Here is a 7,763-nt window from a genome sequence, read left to right as displayed (position 1 = left end):
TGCACCAACCTTACATTTATAATTTTATAGCAATTTTGTATGATTAACAATTTTAGAACAAGATCACTCCTTAATAATTTTAATTAACTTTCTTTTATACCGGCCTTCCTTGAACAGAGGAATTTTGCATCTATTATTACTATAAATAGCGCTAGTAATTCCAACACCGGTGAGAGAGATGCGACTGCACTTCAACTGCTCTCCTTACATTATTGTTAATACACTTGTTCCTTAACCGAACCTCGACTTTATTGTTCTTATTTTAACTGTTGTTTCACGACACAACACTTTCGAAATTCTATTTAAAAATAATAACTTGTTAAAAAATAGCATACATAAAAAAAACGAAACGTAAAATGGGAATAACATAACTCCTGGACAACACTTGCTAGATACAATTATCACGTTCTGGTTGAGTTTCTCTGGTATAATTTATGTATATCTAGTTAAAGCATTTACAGTTATAGTGCAACCTATTATTGTTAAAATAACGAAACGAAAATAAAAGAAAAATTTTGGACAAGGCATGGTATGTACAATGAGTATAGATTCAATTATGAAAAAACTCCTGTCGTGTAATTACTGTTTAAAGAGAGCATTTTCAGGTGGAGTATAAACTTTTAATGGAACGGCTTGGTTGGCTGTTACGTGAGATCATTTCTCATTTTCCATGGATTGATTCCACATCTCTTCAGATTTTCTTGTTCGCAAACTTGCCATTGGCACTTACAATTGTCCCAAGTACATGATGCGTGTTTTTTGCATTAACTGTTACAGGATCGTGGATGATGTTATTTCCAACAGAATGCAAAACTTGTTGTTTCTCGTGGGCAAATTACAACCTCGATAATATCATGCTTGAAAACCTTCTTCTTCAACTTGATCAACTGTGAAATAAAATGGTAAACAAGCATTACACATAAGATACATCTTATCGCGTTCGTCACGTGTCCAATCGAGACAGAATTACAGAGAGAAGTCAGAAAAATACGAGGAGATAAAAATAAGAAATGGGGCAAGTTACAAAGGTTCCGATCATGGAAAAACGCGGGAAAATTCTGTTAAGAATTAAAAACAAGTTTATATCGTTTTCCTAATGTATTAATAATTAGGTAATGATTTCTATTGAAAGTCTAGTTAGTATTTTGTATCTCAAATTAAGAAAAAACTTAAAAAGTTAAAAATGTCAATATTGTATGAAACGGTTGAAACAAAACAAAATGGCCTAATTTTACTTTAAGTTTTGATTATTATCATCTCATATCCAAACTGAGTAAAAACTCTTTTCATAATCTTTGATACGTAATACTAAGTGGATTTTATATAAATTGTAAAAATCATCCAAAGTTATATATAAATTGTAAATATCATCGAAAGTAATATATGAATTATAAAAATAATCGAAAGTAATATATGGATTATAAAAATCATCGAAGTTATATATAAATTTTAAAAATAATCGAAAGTAATATATAAATTCTTAGAATGATCGAAAGTAATATATAAATTGGAAAAATCATCGAAGGTGATATATAAATGTTAAAAATCATCGAAAATTCTATATAAATTTTTGAAATCATCAAAAATAATATATAAATTGTAAAAATCATCGTAAGTAATATAATGTTCAACGAGCGCGATATGAGATGCGCTGTTGTACAACTCATACTCTTTATTACAACAGGACCATTGCCAGCACTTCAAAATGTAATTCTGAACAATTCAGCGTTTGAGGGCAAAGCCCAACAAAGTTTCCGGCCTCGGAATTTGGTTTAATTTCAAGCGAGGGCCACATCATGTCACCTAATATCTTTGAAGTCGGCTTGAAAGTAAACACCAAAGTGTACTTGAGTGCGCTGAAGAGTGTGGTGATCCCTTGGTGCAATCATTTGACCGCTGGAATACCCTGGGTGTAAGAGCAGGACTCGACCAAGGCCCACAAGTCCAAAGAGATTCAAGCTTGGTTTCAGGAGGAGTGCTACAACTTTGTATCCTTCTCTCACTACTCCCCTCCTCCCCGACCTTGAGTCTGAAGGCAGCTGCACTGAATAGATGTCAGCTCTATTACGTAATCAAGTTGCCTGAATTGATTTTTTCAATATATGGTTAAACATAAAGTTAATAGAGTGTTGTATTCTTTAGGGTGACAAATTTATCGTTCTATCCTGTCAAAATAATATATATATATATATATATATATATATATATATATATATATATATATATCGTTCGTGCAGATTTTCACTTGGATTTAATGCTTGTTTAAAATACACCTTTATCAATTTTCAGCACATGCTGCTACACATTTTAAAGATGTAATTTTTTCTTACTCTAAATTTACTAAATGCAGATAAAAGTCGAGTCAAAATGTTTAAAATTGTTAGCTATTGATATGACCTGCGAAAAGGATATAATTGTTTAAAGTATCTAAGTCATCTTCGCTAAATGTTTTAGTAATAATCTAATGCCGATTTACTGAAAGTGTGTTCGTAGTCAGAATATGTTATATCCTTAAACATGGGGCTTTCAGAGTATCTTTTGAGGTATCTCCTAAACTACTCGTCCATTAAATATTTAAAGCTTAATTGGCCAATCATATTCTTGCAAGGAAGAATCCAGATCTACTCATATTTATTACATGAACTGTGCATACTGATAAGAGTTTATATAAATGTAATATTTTATCTGTTTGGAGACAAGGTTGTTCTTGCGGTTTTCCAAGAAATTTTGGACACTGGCCGTTTTAAAGTTCAGCATCGCAGATCTCGACAATGTATTACTAAAAGGTGTTAAATAAAAAAAAACTAATAATGATTACATAGAAGATGTTTAGAAAAATAATAACATCTAAACGTTTTATCTGTTTAGGTTTGTTTTAGGTTTGTTTAATGTTGAATACAGTTACGTTTCTGAATTTTTTTAGATAAGGATTCGTTATCTCTATTATTTGGATTCTTCGGATTACTTTCCCTATCTTGAGTGACATTTTCACAATCCTTCAGTCGATGTAACCTCCGACCTTCTACAGTTACATCTTATCAAACTTGGGAATGTTTCTGCCAGGACTCGTGTATCTGAACGGAATTTCTGACGTAACCTTTTATTTACTTCACAAGGATAGTATGCTCTCATTCCGTCAGTCATGACTTGATTGAGGTGTTAAGTAAGTCACAATTGTATTTTTCGACCGTCCACACTGAGAATTGAACCATCAACCTTCAGGAGAATAGCACTCTTAAATAATGATTATTCCAAGTACTCTAACCACTCTGCCACGGGTCCGTGTGGAAACGTGTTAAAAATGAACTTAAGATTAAAGCAGCATTCCAAAGAATCCAAATAATGCCGAATACAGTTGTCAAGTAAAATTCTAAAGGTAGAATAATTATTGTATATTCTTCGAAAACATTTTTCCTAGAAAACATCAATCTGAAAAAGCATAAACCTTAGAACATTTAACAATGACAATGAAATTATTACTCCCATAAAACATTACTTGTGGAATGTATTGGTTTGTTTTACAGCATAAGAACCATCAAACCATGTATTCATCTTAGAAGTCCTTAGTTTAGAAAGAAAAGTTTACAGTGTAAGTGGAAGCATTATCCTTAGAAAACATTATTCTCAGAAATGGTAATCCTTCTTGCTCCTAATATAATTGCCCTTCAATCAACCACCAGTTCTAAAAACTCTATAGGTGCTAGATATTTCGTATAAGAGAGCAGAGGCCTAAACACCGTATTCTATATTTTGGCCTGACAAGGAAGCATAAAATGAGGGGCATATTTAAGGGATAAGTTGCTAGATTTCTACCGGCGTTATATTAGTAAATACTGATTGTAAAATATGGTATTGACGAATATATAGGCAACTTAGATAACTAGCATGGGTGCCCGGTGTTGCCCGGCTATTTGGAGGTGTATGTTGAGCGAAAAAAAAAGCGGTCAAGTTTTTTTAAACTTTGACCCCTATTATGACTCCTTAAAATTTATTGTTTTGGGCTCTAATCAAGTTATTAAGTTAGACCCATGTCCAAGGAACCTATATCTAAAATTTCAAGTGTGTAGACCCAAAATTGTTGGAGGAGTTTGGTAGAGTTCTTAAAGGTCAAATCGTTGAGCTTTGACCTCTTAATCGCCAAATTTCTGGCCAAAAGCCAATCACATCGATTTTCCCAAATCTCAGTACCTGTATATCAAATTACCAGACCTTAGACTAAAAATTGACAGAGTTATTGCGTAGGGAAATGTATACACACACAGACACGTTCCCTTATATATATATATATATATATATATATATATATATATATATATATATATATATGTATATATATATATATACTAGCATGGGCGCCCGGCGTTGCCCGGGTGTTTTGATGTGTATGTTGAACAAAAAAAAAAGTGGTAGTAGGAAGGCAGTCTCGAACCCGTACCACAAAGAAGGAAAAGAACGGGGTAAAACCTAACGTTTATGCTGTTACGACCACCGCCAAACCGGAAGCGACATTTTTTTTAATTAAGGCTCGACAATCTAAAGGAGAGGATAACTTTCAAAAATATCGACGAAAAAAGTGACCGCCCCCTGTAGAAAAGTTCCTAGTTGAAGAGAAAGATATTAATGTTTTTATCCAATTTTTCGATATTTGTCGTATCAAAGGTCGAACTTTAAAACGATACTGATCTTAGTAAAATCCGTCGCCTCTATTGAAAGTCTAAGCCAGATATGGAAACAGACATACATACATACATTTATATATTGGTAAATAAAAATTGTTGACCCAAACTGATGAAAAAGCTTGCCCTATCTCTGAATACCCTTTATGTAAAATTTCAAATATTTAGACCAGAAATTGTCTGAATAATTTGGAAGAGACCGCAGAGGTCAATTTTTTTTTAACTTTGACCCCTATTTTGACTCCTTAAAATTTATTGTTTTGGGCTCAAATTAAGTTGTTAAGTTAGATCCATGCCTGAGGAACCTATATCTAAAATTTCAAGTGCGTAGACTAAAAATTGTCGGAGGAGTTTGGTAAAGTTCTCAAAGGTCAAATCGTTGAACTTTCACTCCTTAATCGCCAAATTTCTGGCCAAAAGCCGATCACAAAGATTTTCCCAAATCTCAGTATCCTGTATATCAAATTTCGAGTCTGTAGACTAAAAATTGACAGAGTTATTGCGTAGGGAAATGTACACAGACACGCACACACAGACACTTTCACTTTTATTGATATATAAATATAGGAAAGTTTCCAGTTAAAGAATAACTCTGTCATATCTGTCTAATTATCATATCGTAATGTGCGAATTGCTGAGAGGACGAATAATAGTATGCAAAACGCATATAAAATTAATATGTACTTATGTGATGTGAAACTAGAGGAAATAACCCGTAATGTTAGTTTGAACTCATAGTACAATCAAGAGTGTAGCCTATAACGTCCTACATAAAAGATCGCGAAAACGAGAGTGAACAATTATGTTCGGGACGACTATAGCACCTCACCTTCTATTATCTCCAAGGGAAATTACTCTAATAACAACAATAACATAAACATAGTTAAAAGATGATCAGATAGACGCGCACGTGGTTTGCATATAAGCATGGACAGGTTAGTGTTATTTTCATGTACTTTTTTTTTCTTTACAGAATTCTAAATTTGTAACAAACGTCAGCTTTTCTTTTTTTTTACCCTATGCATTTTGATTACCATATTTGCGTTTTTTGTATATCTTATGTGCTCTTATTTACAGCTTCAAAATGTTGACATTTAAAAGAATCTGTTTAATTAATGTAGTTTCTTTTTCATAAAGATATTTAATTAAGTTTAAATAATGTTATGACATTTGGCCAACGCTCGACAATGCTTTCGTCGCATCATGCGCACAAGATGGATTAACAACGTGATAAGAGCTCATCAATAAACCGTCTGGCTAACCACTGCGATTTCTAACCAGGAAAGCATTAATTGTTAACGTTTTGATGAAATCCAAACCTGTAAGATAAAATGTATGTAAATCATCAACCAAGATGGAAGTGACGGTATTTCAGATTCGACGTTGTCGAACGACGCCGGCGCAGATTGCGACTGAAAGGAGGACCGACTTGGTGAGGCGCACAAAGACGCATCCGACCGCCGGCTTGATCGCGACCACACCCCTACCGCCCTTATATCTGCCGGAGACTGAGAAAGCGGCATGAGATCGTCAGCATATCCCAGCGTACTCACCTTCATATACTCCGTTGGAACTGCGAGTACCTCATCCATAACCATGTTAAAAATAAAGGGCGATATAGGGTCACTGGAACGGTGCAAGATCCTTATCATTTATCTTCAGCACACTTCCCATCCAATGTGAGCACTCTGTTTATTCGTATAATATTTTTTTATTTATATATTTTGTATGTTTATTCCTATAATACTATTTTTGTCATACCTTCCACTAAGATACTTCGTCCGAAAAGAGAACTCTCAGAAACCTCGTAACTACCTTCTATGTCGCCTTTATCTTTCATGGCTAAGTGACGTTCCATAACCGAGATATATGATTGGTAGTCCAGATTCTCTTGGCAACGTTCGTGCTGTCTACAAAAAAAAAGTCATTATTTACATTTTCTATTTCTGTATCCGAGGATTTTAAGTATCTTCAATGCTTAGTGGACCTACTTTTTCTACCACATTAGCGATACATTTATAAATGGCTTCAGTTTTAGGATTTAAAAATGATATTAAGTTAACGTCAAGTGTCTTACTTGACAGCCAAGCAATTCTACTTTACATTAGTTTTAAAATTAAAACTAACTTTAAAGATAAATATTTCTGTGCTCGGTATTAGACTTTCAAGAATTCAAATAACAAAATACCGAAAAATAAAAGTTCATACACAGTTTCAGAAACTTAAAATCAATAAAAAAAATCAAAAAGTAAAAATGTCATGCGGTAGATTACTTGCTAAGTATTGAACGAACCTTTTTTCCTCTTTAAAACTAATTTAAAACTAATCAGCCGTAAAAAGAACGGAAATGTTTAGTATTTTCAGCTGAGAGTTGAATATCATTTGAATAGTCTAATTACAAATTAACAAAAATATACATATGTTTAGTCAAATGTTTAATTCTAAATTCTTATTCAAAACCGAATATTCTTCTTGATACATTAAATGCGCATGAAAGTATTTCCTTATTAATATTGTACTAGCCTGAGTGCCCGGGTTGCCGAGGTATTTGGAGATGTGTGTTGACAAAAAAAAGTGGTGGTAGGCAGGCAGGCTCGAACCCGTACCGTAAAGGAGTAAAAGAACGTAAAAAAGCGTGACGTAGTTGCTGTTGCGTCCATCGCCATACCGGAAGTTAAGTAGGTTTAAATTAAAGCGAGACAATCGAAAGATGGCGATGACTTTCTAAAATATCGGCGACAAAAGCGGCCAGTCCCTGTAAAAAAGTGCTCACTGTAGGGTGAAGGAATTAATGTTTTTAGCCAATGTCTTATATTTGTCATCCGAAGGGTCTATCTTTAAAATGATACCGATCGCGTGAAAATCCGTCGCCTTTGTCGAAAGTGTTAGGCATACATGCATACATGCATGCATCTATACATGTATTTAAACATACAGGTGAGAACTTGAATGCCTACTGGAGTGAACTTGAATGCCTACTAGACACTGTCCTCGAGTGTCTAAGGTCTCTCTGTACAGGGGTTTTTCAGAACAATCTTGCATGAGAATACTTTTTTGCATAGAAGTAAACCCTGACCAACTATTCTA

Source organism: Euprymna scolopes, chromosome 17 (assembly GCF_053919585.1).
Source record: "Euprymna scolopes isolate OS-2025 chromosome 17, ASM5391958v1, whole genome shotgun sequence".
NCBI classification, from domain to species: Eukaryota; Metazoa; Mollusca; class Cephalopoda; order Sepiida; family Sepiolidae; genus Euprymna; species Euprymna scolopes.
The sequence above is the reverse complement of the archived record's forward strand: the minus strand, read 5'-3'. Positions refer to the sequence as shown.